The sequence below is a fragment of the Cucurbita pepo genome, chromosome 12, assembly GCF_057944985.1.
Source record: "Cucurbita pepo subsp. pepo isolate OVF chromosome 12, ASM5794498v1, whole genome shotgun sequence".
NCBI classification, from domain to species: Eukaryota; Viridiplantae; Streptophyta; class Magnoliopsida; order Cucurbitales; family Cucurbitaceae; genus Cucurbita; species Cucurbita pepo.
The window spans coordinates 7886155-7901644 of record NC_141809.1 but is presented as its reverse complement, the minus strand read 5'-3'; the positions used below and the strand labels follow the sequence as shown (position 1 = coordinate 7901644).

The 15490-nt window shown below is 34.3% G+C and overlaps 1 pseudogene; it reads right to left on the bottom strand.

Moving 5' to 3' along the window:
- Positions 1 to 740: 740 nt before the first annotated feature.
- LOC147789926 (exopolygalacturonase-like) overlaps positions 741 to 15490 on the bottom strand; it is a 38610-nt pseudogene continuing 23860 nt past the window's right edge.

Here is a 15490-nt window from a genome sequence, read left to right as displayed (position 1 = left end):
CTACATTAAACTCCTAGAACATTTAGCTACTTTTGTTATTTAATTTTTCTAGGACTATCGACATTTTTCCTAAAACTAAACTTGGTCGAGATAAATAGGTAGATAATTCAATATTAAATGTAAATTCCTAAAATACATATTAATACTTGTCACTTAATTTTCTAATCTGAAACCTAAATTTTTTCAAGTCATATCCAAAAGTTGCAACGAAAATTACATGATTGACGAAAAAGATAGATTTAAGGACACGACTTGCTAGATTAGTCACCTCTAATGTCAATTCTTCTTTAACGATAATGATGGATGTGTGCCATATGGGACGGATATAGTTAGGAGATTCGATCTAACTTATTGATTCTGTCTAAAAGATTTCTAATGGTAATTGATTTGTTTAGGGTAAAGGGAAAGAGGAGTTAGATGTTTTTGTTGGTTAAAGATTCTTTCCTTGAGTTATGGATTAGTTTTTTTTTAATAATGGTTGTTACAGTTACATTGTCTTATTTCAAATTCAAATCTAGAACAAAAAAATAAGACTGTAACCAGTTTATTATATAAGGTCGAGGTACTAAAAACATTAGGTTGTTCACGACACAAAGTCTCCTTCAAACATTCGACCATCTTATTTATTTCGAAAAGTACAACAAAAGAAACTCAAAAGAATGAGAGTCAAATGGATAGAGGCAGTCTACTTTTTTAATTAAGGCTGTCTATTATTTTGAAGTTCTCTGGCAATGAATAATTCAAGGGACAACATAAGGAGAGGAGCATATCTTGGGGTTCTGCCTTAATGAAATGATAGGTTTCACATTCGTGCATTGGGAGGAAATAGGACATTTTATTCCATTGTAAGTGAGGTCAATGTTGCTTACTTTTACATCGTCACATGGTAAGTGACGGCTGCAAATAAGTTTGATTGCCAGCGGAGTTGCAGAACTTCCTCTAATGTTCTTGAAGCTCACTATACTCATCTTAATTTTTTAAGGAATCTGAAAATTAAAATGAGACAACAAATGGTTTATTTGTGAAGTTGTAATGAAAAAATGAATCAAAGGTTCGAGAATGCGATCCATACCTACCGATTGCACTGATTCCACGGACAATACTCTTGGTCTATTAGAATAGGGTTGCTAACATTGACCATTATAATGTCCAAAAAGTGCATATTGGTGGCGGTGCCGCTAGCCGCAGAAGCTGGCCACGTTTTGATCCTGATACCATTAGTGGTGTTATTTAACGTGCAGTTCTTTACGATGACACCTTCAACAGGTTCTTCGTTAGTGTATCTTCCAAGACTTCCGATGCTTATTCCATGTCCTGGTCCACACGTCACATTGGTGACTTCAATTAGTTTGCTTCAATCTCCAAGAGAAATGCAATCATCTCCAATTGCAATTTTGGACTTTGTGATTGTGATCTTATTTGATCGACCGATGTGTATTCCATTAGTGTTGGGATTGTTTTCGGGTGCCATTATATTGATATTATGGAATGTGAGGTTGTTGCAGCCGATGATGTTGATATAGAAGTTCTTGCTATCAAGTGATGTTATTCTCTTAACGGTTGAATTGGTGATGAAGTTGAACCTCAAACTCTAAACATTTTGTATAATCAAATAATATTTTGTGAGAGTCGGTAATGATGCTAAAAATTTGAATAGAACCCAATAAAATTGAAAACTCAAAAAAAATTTACTTTTTTCGTGGATTGTTTAAAGATTATCCTCTAGAAAATGAAGAACATTGACCAAATCGTAAATGTCAAGACATGTAAGAGGCTCTTTCAAAAACAACAAGATGCATGAGATTGAGAAGGAAAGCTAAAGGAATATTACTTACAACCCGGAGTTGGGCACAATTTATGCATTTGTGGCAATCGTTCCTTTTCCAAGCTGCCTTTCCTTGGCCATCAAAAACTCCTTCACCTGATAATGTCAATCTATCAACACGTACAAAAGTGATCCAATTATCTCTGGGAAGACTTTTTAGTGCCTACAATGTTCCTCCAAGTTGAAAGTCAATTGGGCTATTACAAGGTCCTTCAAACTTCCCTTGCTTTACTCTAAATATCCCTCTTGGAATAAAAATTGCACTATAACGATTGGACGTGCATGCATCCCTCCATGCATTTGCTAAAGCCTACATTTCACAACTAACAAAAACTTATAGCAAACAATTGATCAGCTCAACTAGTGATAATATTGATGTTCATATTATATATTTACCTTCATGATGTCAGTACCAGACACTATGTTACCATATCTTTTCAAAGAAAAAACAACATCGGCACTAGATTGAGCATCGACGGTAGGAGCTAACAATAGTAACATCAAAATTGTAGCGGCCAAGAAACTTGATTTGATCGTACTCATGAAGCCTTTGCTTTCTTTTCTTTTTTTATGTATATCATTTGAAAACTAGTGAGAGACAATGATATTTCGTTTTAGATTTGGAACTTTTTATGTATTTAATACAAATTGAAAAATAGGAATCAAATTGAGTTGTTTTTAGCATATTTTGTCTTTACCCACATGTTTGTTAAGAAAATTTCAAGAGAACGCCAAACATAATATTGTTCGAAACTAAACACGCTTAAAATTGTAGGCATATTATGGTAGGCATACGCTTAAAATGACTTGTATGACTATAATAAAGCAACAAAATCACTTGTCTCAAAGTATGGTATTGTAACACCAAAAAATGAAAGGAATTAGATCTAACAAGAATAAGCCGCCCATGTAAGACCTAAATGATCAAAAGGGGAGGAATTAAAGGATTAAGGAAGGATGATGATCTCAAGCAAGTCATTTTTATACCCTAACAAGTAATGTTAAGGTGTTTAAGACCTATGGAGAAAGGATTGGAAAGTAAAAGTAAGTGAAAAGGGCAAAAAGGTCATTTTACTAATTATTAAGGACCTTCCCGAATTTTTAGTTGCTTATCTAGAAAGAATTTAGAGATGCTCAAGAAAAAATGACCAACATGAGATAAAAGATTTTTAGAAAAATTATGGATTTTTCAGGAAATATAATATTAAAATATTCGGAAAGCGGGAAATGACCCAAATACCCCTGGAAGAATGTATAATTACGAAAATGGCCCTCTGATGCATCTACAGTGACCATCTGAGAAATATCTCACGAAACTCAAATCCCAGCCGTTGGATCTTCCCCAAATTTGGATATGATCTAGAAGATGGACAGATCATCACATCAAACGGCTATTTTGCAAAACCAAAGTCGGTGAGGCTCTGACTGAAGTAGATATTTCGGGCGGATTTTCCAGAAAATCTAACTGCCAATTCACGACGATTCTGGAGCTTTCAATGTCGGTTTAAGCTCGCCTATAAAGTCTGGAGTATGAGAAACAATATGGAATAAGACTCGAGCAAGGTCGAGCACCCATTCGAGAGTTATGAGAGTTTAGTTTGTGGGTCTCCTACTCTCGGGTTTCTTCCAAATTTGAGAGCAATTCTTCACCATTCCTCCTTAAACTTATTCCAATAGTTTCCAAACAAGATTACCCACAAGTTATATGAAGGAATTGAGAGCTGAAACGTCATAGAACAAAATACCCATGATATCGGAAATCCGGCGTTTCGAGTGAGTTGCATACCGAGAACGATTTCTGAAAATTAAGGTTCCACACTCAAAGACATTCCTCCAAATCAATTCCTATAGCTTGATGAAAGGATATTTAAGAGGTTCCATGAAGAAATCGAGCCTTGAAAACTCCTAGAATCGGCTACCCGATAAGAAATCCCCTGTTTTAGCTCTGGGAGGAAAATGATTTTGGACGAACTTTGGAGGCTAATATCTTAGGCTATGATCCAAGAAAATGTATGAAATCAATCTCAAGCTCTTCCTTGTAATAGGCTAATATCTTAGGCTATGATCCACCAAAAGGTATGAAATCAATCCCAAGCTCTTCCTTGTAATATCATCGTTAAGTTTCATGAAGAAATCGAGGGGATAAACGAAGAGATCGGGGCTGTGGAAGGCCACTTCCAGACGGCGGCGCAAAGGACGAACGTGTCTTCTTCCTGTCCAGAGGAAGAAGACGATGACGTGGCCGGTTCAGTTGAACCGGCCAAGTAAGCCCAAAATTTGGTCTTCCCTCAGTGTTTTTCAATTTTAACCCCCTTCCAGGCTAGTTTTCATGATATACCTTTATGGTTCTAGAAACTAGACACAATAAGGAGTCTATAGAAGGAAAAGTGAAGTAATTCAAATACCGGAAGCTCAAGAACGGAGGTCCTGAACATCAACAATGAGGTAAGTAGCCACCTTGGACTTTTCTTAAGAAATACATGTAGGAATCGCTTGGATTTTCATATGAACCATAAACCAAGTATTACACAAGGATCTATGAAAAAAAAACTCAAAGAACCGTAAGTTAAGGCGCTGAACCGACCAAATTGCTCGGGATTTAAGGAACATTAAAGTAACCCACTAAATGAGCCCTGATGTCTATGAAACTTTAATGATGAGCATATTATAGCATGTTTAGGTTATATGTGAAATTTAGTGGTCAATGGATAAGGATAATTAGGTAAACCAAGAAACGGGGCAAAATGACCATAATGCCCTTAAGGATCTCTACCTACGGTTCATGAGCTAGATGACCTCCAAATACTATGAAACTCCACAGTAGATCTTATTGTATGATGATTGATGAGGTGGTGAAGTTTGAAAGTCACTGGAACTCGTTAAGTACCAAAACCAAGACTTAGGGGTAAAATGACCATAATGCCCATAAGGAAGACTACCTACGGGTTAAGTCCTAAATGACCTCCCAACATTATGAAATGTTGTATGAATCTTTATCTCATGATGTTGTATAAGGTAATGAAGTTTGGGAATCATTGGGAAACGTTAGATAGCGAAACCAAGATATTGGAAAAAATGTACATCACGATCCACATGACTTTACCTCCTAGGATGACTAACGAGGTACCCATGAAATAAGAAATTCCCCCATAGGTATCCTTGGTTGCTAATAAGATTCTAAGTGTACAAGGTTCCGTTGGACTATTCCTAAGAAGAACCTTTAGGTTCCAACCTTGACCCAAGACGTTATGCATAAACCTAGGATCCCCAAGAGTACAAGGAAACACCTAGGTTAATGTAGATGGTATGCTTAACAAGTTGCTAGGATCCATTCTCGGAGTAACCATTATCTCCCATCACGAAGTGTACCACGAGATTCCTATTCCTCTTTAGGTGAGATGCCCTGCTATATGTACCACGAGTAGGTTGTCATGATGGACTTATTATTTTCCTCACCTAAATGAGATGCTCTGCAACACGATATGCTAGCAGGATGCCACGTTTGTGATAATATCACCTATGCACTCATGGGGAGAAAACTAAGGGTTACTTTGAAAGTGTTTTCAGGACTAAAACACGATATATGACATGACAACCTCTAACGATTAGTTCCTGAAAACGAAACAAGAAGTCATATCCTAGCTCAAGGTCTAAATATGCTCCAAATCACCAACCATGTCCTATAAGGTTTATTTTATATGACATGAGAATAAGCTCAAGATTTCAAGTTGGTTGGAGCAAGTTTGGAATATAAGCCAAGATGGAACTTAAAGAAACGCCTAAAGAAAACATGTCAAGATTCAAGACCCTTCTAGAATCCTCTAAGGAGCCCATTATGAACTTATGACCTTCTAGAATAATTCAAGCTAGTTATTACGATGGGTTCATATGATCACGAATGTATATAACGACTTACGCCTAAAGAAAATAAGAATCTTAGCAACTTATAAGATTAAGAACCAAGAACAAGTTATACAACCACCAAGACAAGAAGAATGTTAGGTACCACTCAAACATAAGGGACCAAAGTCCACAAGACTCAAAATTCAAGAATGCTAGGTATTACTCTAAGCATGTCTAATTGTGGCCCATAACTCCCACCATGCGGTGCTTTCTAAGGAGGATTTTTTCCTCCTCTAGGTGGGATGCCCTGCACCATGTTTGCTTTGCAGGATGTCACGTTTGGCCTCATTCCCCTCACCTAGATGAGATGCCCTACGCCATGTTATGATTTGCAGGATGCCATGTTCATGTATGCACCGATCACGCGACCTATATGGTCTATGTTATATTATGCGACCTTTATGGTCTATGCCATGTTCATGCATGCATCGATCACGTGACCTTTATGGTCTATGCCATGTTCATGCATGTATCGATCACGTGACCTTTATGGTATATCATGGGGAGAACCTATGGCCACAATGGAGCAAGAAGAGAGTAAGTTACCCTAGCCATGAATTAAGATTCTCCTAAGACCTCCCATGGTACGTCATGTGTATGACTTAGACTACGTTGCTTGGAACGTAAGAAGCCTTGAGCGTAGGTATTAAGACTGTGTCGCTTGGAATGTATGAAGCCTCAGACACAGGTTGACAAGTTTATGTCTAGTACCGTAAATCATAAGGGGAGTGTCTTGGAGAACGAATTAAGAACTTACAACAAGAACAAGAATAAGAACAAGAAAAACAAAAAGTGTGGTACCCTAGCATATCAAGGACACGATTAAGAGCCTACAAGTAGGCTGCTTACTGAGTCTTGTACTCATTCTTTATTCTCCATTTTTTCAGGAAATAAGAAGCTGGTCAAGGTCGGGAGCGGACTCTGGAGCTGGTGCCATAGACAAACCTCACCCATCGTCCTTCTACCCTTTTGTGTCGTCCCTTAACTTGTGTTTTAACTGTTATGTTGTGTTTTAAAATACTTTGTATAAACTTTATTTTTGTTTGATATGTTTTAAGTTTTGGTTGTTTTATTTTGTTGAAAAATTTACCCGTCTTTTTAGAGTCATCGAGTCAGCCCGATCTTTACAGGTATGTCCCTAAAATGGTAGGTATATTGAATCGGCTAAAAGAGTCATTCTCACCCATGTAAATTAAAGGACAAGCTCTCACAAGCAGAAGTTCATAACTCACTCAGGATTAAGATCAAGTCGCATATGATCATCATGTGAAATATTAATCTTCTCAATTAACGGATTTATAAAGAAATTTTAAATATTTTTTGGTTCTGTCTTATACAAACTCATTGTATATGATACCCCCACTTACATATCTCCACATGAACGATTTGGATAAAATCATTTGTAACGATTACAAAGTGAGCCGTATCAATAGTGATACCAGGATAAAGCACCCAACTTTATCCATATACTATAGACTCTTTAGGTTATTACTTGAACACGATTCTCTTGTATGCACCCAACTTTATCCATATACTATAGACTCTTTAGGTTATTACTTGAACACGATTCTCTACTATGTCAACCACATATTGTTCGAGATTACATTAATAACCTTTATTTTCATACCATGGATAACAATTAAATTACAAATAAAATAATAAAAATTATAGTTAAAAAGTAAATAATTAATTAAGAGGCTTTAGAGCATAAATCTCAACAATCTCCCACTTGCTCTATACCCAACACCTTCTCTCACTTGCCCTAGAGAAGATGAGACATGTCTAGTAATCCTAGACATTCTAGATGACCCTCAAACACTTTAGCCTAGAGAGTCATTTTATATAAAACAAAATAATTATCATTAAAAGTCATTTTGGTCACAGCCACGATGCTTTCTCTCTCAATATCATTTTTTATAGATTGATCTTTTAAATTTCCTTCATATTAGTCTTTGTATCACTATCATCACAATGAAAGTGACAAACTAAATCACATGTGAAACACCTTTCAAATGTTTAAGAAATTATTATAGTCATACCAGTCATTTTGTTGCTTTAAAAGTAAAAAATGTTCCGTATACCATACTTCACAATCTAAGGTAAAATTGATCTTAACCTAAATTTTCTAAATTTATGTAACTAGTGTATCACTTAAAGATCAAATCTTTAACTCCATACACAAAATAAAAAAATTCTCATTATCCAGGGATACTTTGAGAAAACTTTAATTTTTCCGATCATACATTAGTTTAACTAATATAATTTAATTAACTATATATTTAAGGTTAATTCTCATCTATGCATTAATTATCTCCCACTCAGGAAAGATAATTAATTATACTCTCAACATTTGAGGTTACTTACGATACTCTTCCTCTTACTTTATATTTCAATGATCATTATCATTCTTTGAAGTCTTGTATCAAATATTTGACAATTTTGTCAACATAATATATATGAACAATATTGACATTTATCCTTAAATCTCTATTTTTAGGAGATACAAAATTATTCCAAATCTATTTATGTTAGAGTGAAAGATCACATCAATTCATAAGGAGTAATATGTCTCATCACTTGGCTCCCCAAATCGTATTTATCAATCACAGTTTTATACATGATCCCAAGATGAATTGGTTAACTCTTTACTAGTCTCTATGTCGTACATCTACGTATCATGAATACATGATCCTAAGATGAATTGGTCCTCTCTTTCTTATAACATTTTCCATACTACACCAAACATAATTATTTCATTCATAAGCATCGTAAACAAAACCTTAAACCAAACCACCACGAAGAGATCCAGATCAGCTACATAGGGTTCATTTGAAATAGTTCTTACTTTCTTTCATTAAATGACACAACAATTTGATAACTATTTGACAAACCCCGTTTATTGTTCTTTATAATCCAAAATGGTTTAGAAATTTTGGAAACTCCTCGTTCTCAATTTGTTTAAAAAAATAATGACCCTTTAAATTGTTATTTTACCGTCTACGATCGAGTTGCGAAATGCCTTCTTAGGGTAAGTCCGTATTTCCCTCCTCTAATATGTCATTTCTCAAGGAAAATGTATGTATTATTACCTTATGACATGATGTAAAGTGCCTTTTGTATCATATATTTGTTTTATCATTTCCTTATATAAACCCAACATTTTCTATTAATTTCTCCCAAAGTTGGGAACTTAAATAAATGGGACTACTACCCCGTGACTGTCTTCTAATAACAATTGGTTGTGAACTTGATTCGATGGACCTCCCTGTACATTGTGTTAGCATTTTCAAATATTGTCACAGTCGTACATTTTCAACCATACAACGTCACGATTTTGTCACACTCATGGAAAATCTTTTTTTTGCCTGACTTTATGGGTACGATTTTGTCACACTCATGAAAAATCTTTTTTTTGCCTGACTTTATGGCTACATTAGACTTTAGACAAGGTTGGTCACTAACCGAACATGACTTATATAGAAACTAAACTTTGTTCAATCATACATGTAACAACTCTAACCGACTTGCCTCTACCCTAGGCCAAGCCTAAGCTCTACCTCACCTTTGCCCTACCTCAAAATCCTTCTAATGCAATGTCCCATCTGATATAGTTGTTTTGATTATCAATCGTGACCAAAATAAGTTAACAAATGTTCATATTATAATTTATGTCGATAGGTAATTAACATCGTTTATATTTCACTCGTACTAATCATGTCAAGCTTTAAAAAAAAAAAAGTAATAATAATAATAATAATCCCAGATAAACAACATATAAAAAATATTTATTTATTTAAATATTAAAATCAAACTTTCAAATTTATGGATACATGAATTTTTTGCCTGACCAGTTGTAGCAAATATCATAATTATCGGTTTTATAGTTGAACATACAGACATTTTCCTCACTCATATGCCACGAACATAGCATACTTTCAAATTATCTCTATCTCTCTTATCTATGTAGACATTGAAGTAATGAAACGAGCTAGGCCATTGGAAGGAACAGTAAAACAATGTTGTGCCCCATAAATTTGGACGAAAACTGAAGTCGTAGCTGGCCAAAGGAGTCAGCATGTGGACTCCCAAGTCATCATTGCTTGATTTGCAGTGAACAGCGAGCTGATTTTTAGATTTTAGAGCATTTGTTATCTTGACCATAATCTTTGGGTTTTGGAGGAATGATCCTTCGATGGTAGTCACTTGGTTAGCAAAGAATAATGAAATTAAGAGAGAAAGTGCAAGTGTTGAAAATAAACTCATGTGGTTGAAATGGGAGAGAAAAAGAGATGGGTATGAACACATTTGTTTGTGCATGATTTGTTTCACTCTTTATAGTTGAAAAGGAGTGTAATGGAAGATAACCGTTGATCTGGTAATAACCCAAAAATAAATAAATAAATAAACTAACCCATTTGTTTGTATTTCTAATTCATTATTTTCTTTTTTGTAACATATGGTTTTGTGAGAAGAAGTTAGTTGAGTATTTTAGGGTGGTAGTTATTGGGAGAGGGAAGGGATTAGTTATTATTAATTAATTCTTTTATTATTATTATTTTTTTTACTGTTGTTAAATAGTTTATAATAAAAATAGAACCGTGATTGATAACTGTTATTTTTTAAATGGAAAAATATATGATTGAAACTGTTATTTCTCTCTAAAATTTTTAATTAAAAAAGTAAAACTATAATATGAAAATTAATTTTATGTTATGGTCGTTCGGGTCCTTCACCTAGACTAATTTCATAGTGTTTCATGACCTAGCCCAACGAGGCTTTTATCTGGTCATCATATGTAAGGACCGGTCTGACTCGATACTCCAAAAGGGTGAGTAAACTTTCACGAAATAAAACAAACAGTATTTAAAACATAACATTACTTAAAACAAAACAGTGTTCATACATGAGTAATTAAAACACAACATAATAGTTAAAACACCGAATAAGGAACGAACACAAAATATTTCAAAACAAATGGGTTGAAGACGACGGGTGAGGCTTGTCTATGACACCTGCTTCGGAGTCCGCTCCCAACCTCGACTAGCTCCTTATTACCTGAAAAAAAAAAAATGCAAAATAAGGAAGGAGTACAAGACTCAGCAAGTAGCCTACTTGTAGGCTCTTTATCGTGTCCTTGATAAGCTAGGACACCACACTCTTTCTTTTCTTGTTCTTGTTTCTTTTGTAAGTAATTAGGCCCGTTCTATTTCTGACTTGGAGTTATGTTAAGAATGAGAAATAGAATTGGGACAGAAAGTTACATCTTCATTAATATTCACAATGTTTAAATAGGATACAAGCTACCGACGAATACCTAAAATTAAGGGAAAATATTAACTAACTAAATCTTGAGAGTCAAATAAAATATACTACTAATCAAATCATAAAGTAAAAAAAATATTAATTAAGAATGTATAAGATATATTCCAACACTAATTATTATAATATATTCTCCTAATATTATATCTTAATACTCCCCCTCAAGTTGGAGAGTGGCTGTCAATCACACCGAACTTGTCTTTCAAAAAATCGAACTGACTTCTTCCCAAATTTTTAGTGAAAATATCCGCCAATTGCATTTTAGTCGAAACATAACATGGTTTGATGATTCTAGCTTGTAATTTTCTTCGAACTATATGACAATCTATTTCTATGTGTTTCGTACGTTTATGAAAAACTGGATTGGCTGCTATCTGTAATGATGCTTGATTATCACAATACAATAATGCTGGTTCGGACAGTGGAACTTTCAAGTCTTGAAGAATGTATCTTAACCAAGCTAACTCTAAACAAGTATTTGTCACCGCTCGACACTCGGCTTCTGCTGATGATCTGGACACATTGGTTTGCTTTTTAGACTTCCAAGGAATAATTGAATTTCCAAGGAAAATGCAGAACCTAGAAATTAATGGTCTGGAAGTTCGACAACCGCCCCAGTCTGAATCGCAATATGCTTGTAATCTTAAGTTGATTTCAGGTGGTACTACAAGTCCTTGACCAGGAATACCTTTGATGTATCTCAGAACTCGAAGAGTTGCCTCCCAATGTTGTTTTCTTGGTTCATGCATAAATTGACTAAGCACACGAACTGAATACACTATGTCAGGCCTAGTAACGGATAAATATATTAATCTTCCAATCAACCGTCTGTATCTACTTGGATCATTCAACTTCTCCCCTTCTGTTAAAGAAAGTTTCAGATTATGCTCCATAGGAAATCTTTCTGGATGTGCTCCTGTAAGACCAGTGTCTTGAAAAATGTCTAGAGCATACTTCCTTTGAGAGATAAAAATTTCTTTTCTAGACCTAGAAAATTCAATGCCTATAATATATTACAAATTCCCTAAATCTTTGATAAGGAATTTCTCGAGTAAACAAGTCTTGAGATGTTGAATTTCTTTGAAAAATGTCTAGAGCATACTTGCTTGATCCTCTTAATTTCAAGTCCTTGAATCCTTTGGATCTTACATGGGGCGCTTGTTATTTTTGGAGCTAATTTCCTTTATTTTTTTTGGGCGTTACATCATATCTCATCACTTGGCTCCCCAAATCGTATTTATCAATCACAGTTTTATACATGATCCCAAGATGAATTGGTTAACTCTTTACTAGTCTCTATGTCGTACATCTACGTATCATGAATACATGATCCTAAGATGAATTGGTCCTCTCTTTCTTATAACATTTTCCATACTACACCAAACATAATTATTTCATTCATAAGCATCGTAAACAAAACCTTAAACCAAACCACCACGAAGAGATCCAGATCAGCTACATAGGGTTCATTTGAAATAGTTCTTACTTTCTTTCATTAAATGACACAACAATTTGATAACTATTTGACAAACCCCGTTTATTGTTCTTTATAATCCAAAATGGTTTAGAAATTTTGGAAACTCCTCGTTCTCAATTTGTTTAAAAAAATAATGACCCTTTAAATTGTTATTTCACCGTCTACGATCGAGTTGCGAAATGCCTTCTTAGGGTAAGTCCGTATTTCCCTCCTCTAATATGTCATTTCTCAAGGAAAATGTATGTATTATTACCTTATGACATGATGTAAAGTGCCTTTTGTATCATATATTTGTTTTATCATTTCCTTATATAAACCCAACATTTTCTATTAATTTCTCCCAAAGTTGGGAACTTAAATAAATGGGACTACTACCCCGTGACTGTCTTCTAATAACAATTGGTTGTGAACTTGATTCGATGGACCTCCCTGTACATTGTGTTAGCATTTTCAAATATTGTCACAGTCGTACATTTTCAACCATACAACGTCACGATTTTGTCACACTCATGGAAAATCTTTTTTTTGCCTGACTTTATGGGTACGATTTTGTCACACTCATGAAAAATCTTTTTTTTGCCTGACTTTATGGCTACATTAGACTTTAGACAAGGTTGGTCACTAACCGAACATGACTTATATAGAAACTAAACTTTGTTCAATCATACATGTAACAACTCTAACCGACTTGCCTCTACTCTAGGCCAAGCCTAAGTCTCTACCTCACCTTTGCCCTACCTCAAAATCCTTCTAATGCAATGTCCCATCTGATATAGTTGTTTTGATTATCAATCGTGACCAAAATAAGTTAACAAATGTTCATATTATAATTTATGTCGATAGGTAATTAACATCGTTTATATTTCACTCGTACTAATCATGTCAAGCTTTAAAAAAAAAAAAAGTAATAATAATAATAATAATCCCAGATAAACAACATATAAAAAATATTTATTTATTTAAATATTAAAATCAAACTTTCAAATTTATGGATACATGAATTTTTTGCCGGACCAGTTGTAGCAAATATCATAATTATCGGTTTTATAGTTGAACATACAGACATTTTCCTCACTCATATGCCACGAACATAGCATACTTTCACAATTATCTCTATCTCTCTTATCTATGTAGACATTGAAGTAATGAAACGAGCTAGGCCATTGGAAGGAACAGTAAAACAATGTTGTGCCCCATAAATTTGGACGAAAACTGAAGTCGTAGCTGGCCAAAGGAGTCAGCATGTGGACTCCCAAGTCATCATTGCTTGATTTGCAGTGAACAGCGAGCTGATTTTTAGATTTTAGAGCATTTGTTATCTTGACCATAATCTTTGGGTTTTGGAGGAATGATCCTTCGATGGTAGTCACTTGGTTAGCAAAGAATAATGAAATTAAGAGAGAAAGTGCAAGTGTTGAAAATAAACTCATGTGGTTGAAATGGGAGAGAAAAAGAGATGGGTATGAACACATTTGTTTGTGCATGATTTGTTTCACTCTTTATAGTTGAAAAGGAGTGTAATGGAAGATAACCGTTGATCTGGTAATAACCCAAAAATAAATAAATAAATAAACTAGCCCATTTGTTTGTATTTCTAATTCATTATTTTCTTTTTTGTAACATATGGTTTTGTGAGAAGAAGTTAGTTGAGTATTTTAGGGTGGTAGTTATTGGGAGAGGGAAGGGATTAGTTATTATTAATTAATTCTTTTATTATTATTATTTTTTTTACTGTTGTTAAATAGTTTATAATAAAAATAGAACCGTGATTGATAACTGTTATTTTTTAAATGGAAAAATATATGATTGAAACTGTTATTTCTCTCTAAAATTTTTAATTAAAAAAGTAAAACTATAATATGAAAATTAATTTTATGTCATGGTCGTTCGGGTCCTTCACCTAGACTAATTTCATAGTGTTTCATGACCTAGCCCAACGAGGCTTTTATCTGGTCATCATATGTAAGGACCGGTCTGACTCGATACTCCAAAAAGGTGAGTAAACTTTCACGAAATAAAACAAACAGTATTTAAAACATAACATTACTTAAAACAAAACAGTGTTCATACATGAGTAATTAAAACACAACATAATAGTTAAAACACCGAATAAGGAACGAACACAAAATATTTCAAAACAAATGGGTTGAAGACGACGGGTGAGGCTTGTCTATGACACCTGCTTCGGAGTCCGCTCCCAACCTCGACTAGCTCCTTATTACCTGAAAAAAAAAAATGCAAAATAAGGAAGGAGTACAAGACTCAGCAAGTAGCCTACTTGTAGGCTCTTTATCGTGTCCTTGATAAGCTAGGACACCACACTCTTTCTTTTCTTGTTCTTGTTTCTTTTGTAAGTAATTAGGCCCGTTCTATTTCTGACTTGTAGTTATGTTAAGAATGAGAAATAGAATTGGGACAGAAAGTTACATCTTCATTAATATTCACAATGTTTAAATAGGATACAAGCTACCGACGAATACCTAAAATTAAGGGAAAATATTAACTAACTAAATCTTGAGAGTCAAATAAAATATACTACTAATCAAATCATAAAGTAAAAAAAATATTAATTAAGAATGTATAAGATATATTCCAACACTAATTATTATAATATATTCTCCTAATATTATATCTTAATACTCTCCCTCAAGTTGGAGAGTGGCTGTCAATCACACCGAACTTGTCTTTCAAAAAATCGAACTGACTTCTTCCCAAATTTTTAGTGAAAATATCCGCCAATTGCATTTTAGTCGAAACATAACATGGTTTGATGATTCTAGCTTGTAATTTTCTTCGAACTATATGACAATCTATTTCTATGTGTTTCGTACGTTTATGAAAAACTGGATTGGCTGCTATCTGTAATGATGCTTGATTATCACAATACAATAATGCTGGTTCGGACAGTGGAACTTTCAAGTCTTGAAGAATGTATCTTAACCAAGCTAACTCTAAACAAGTATTTG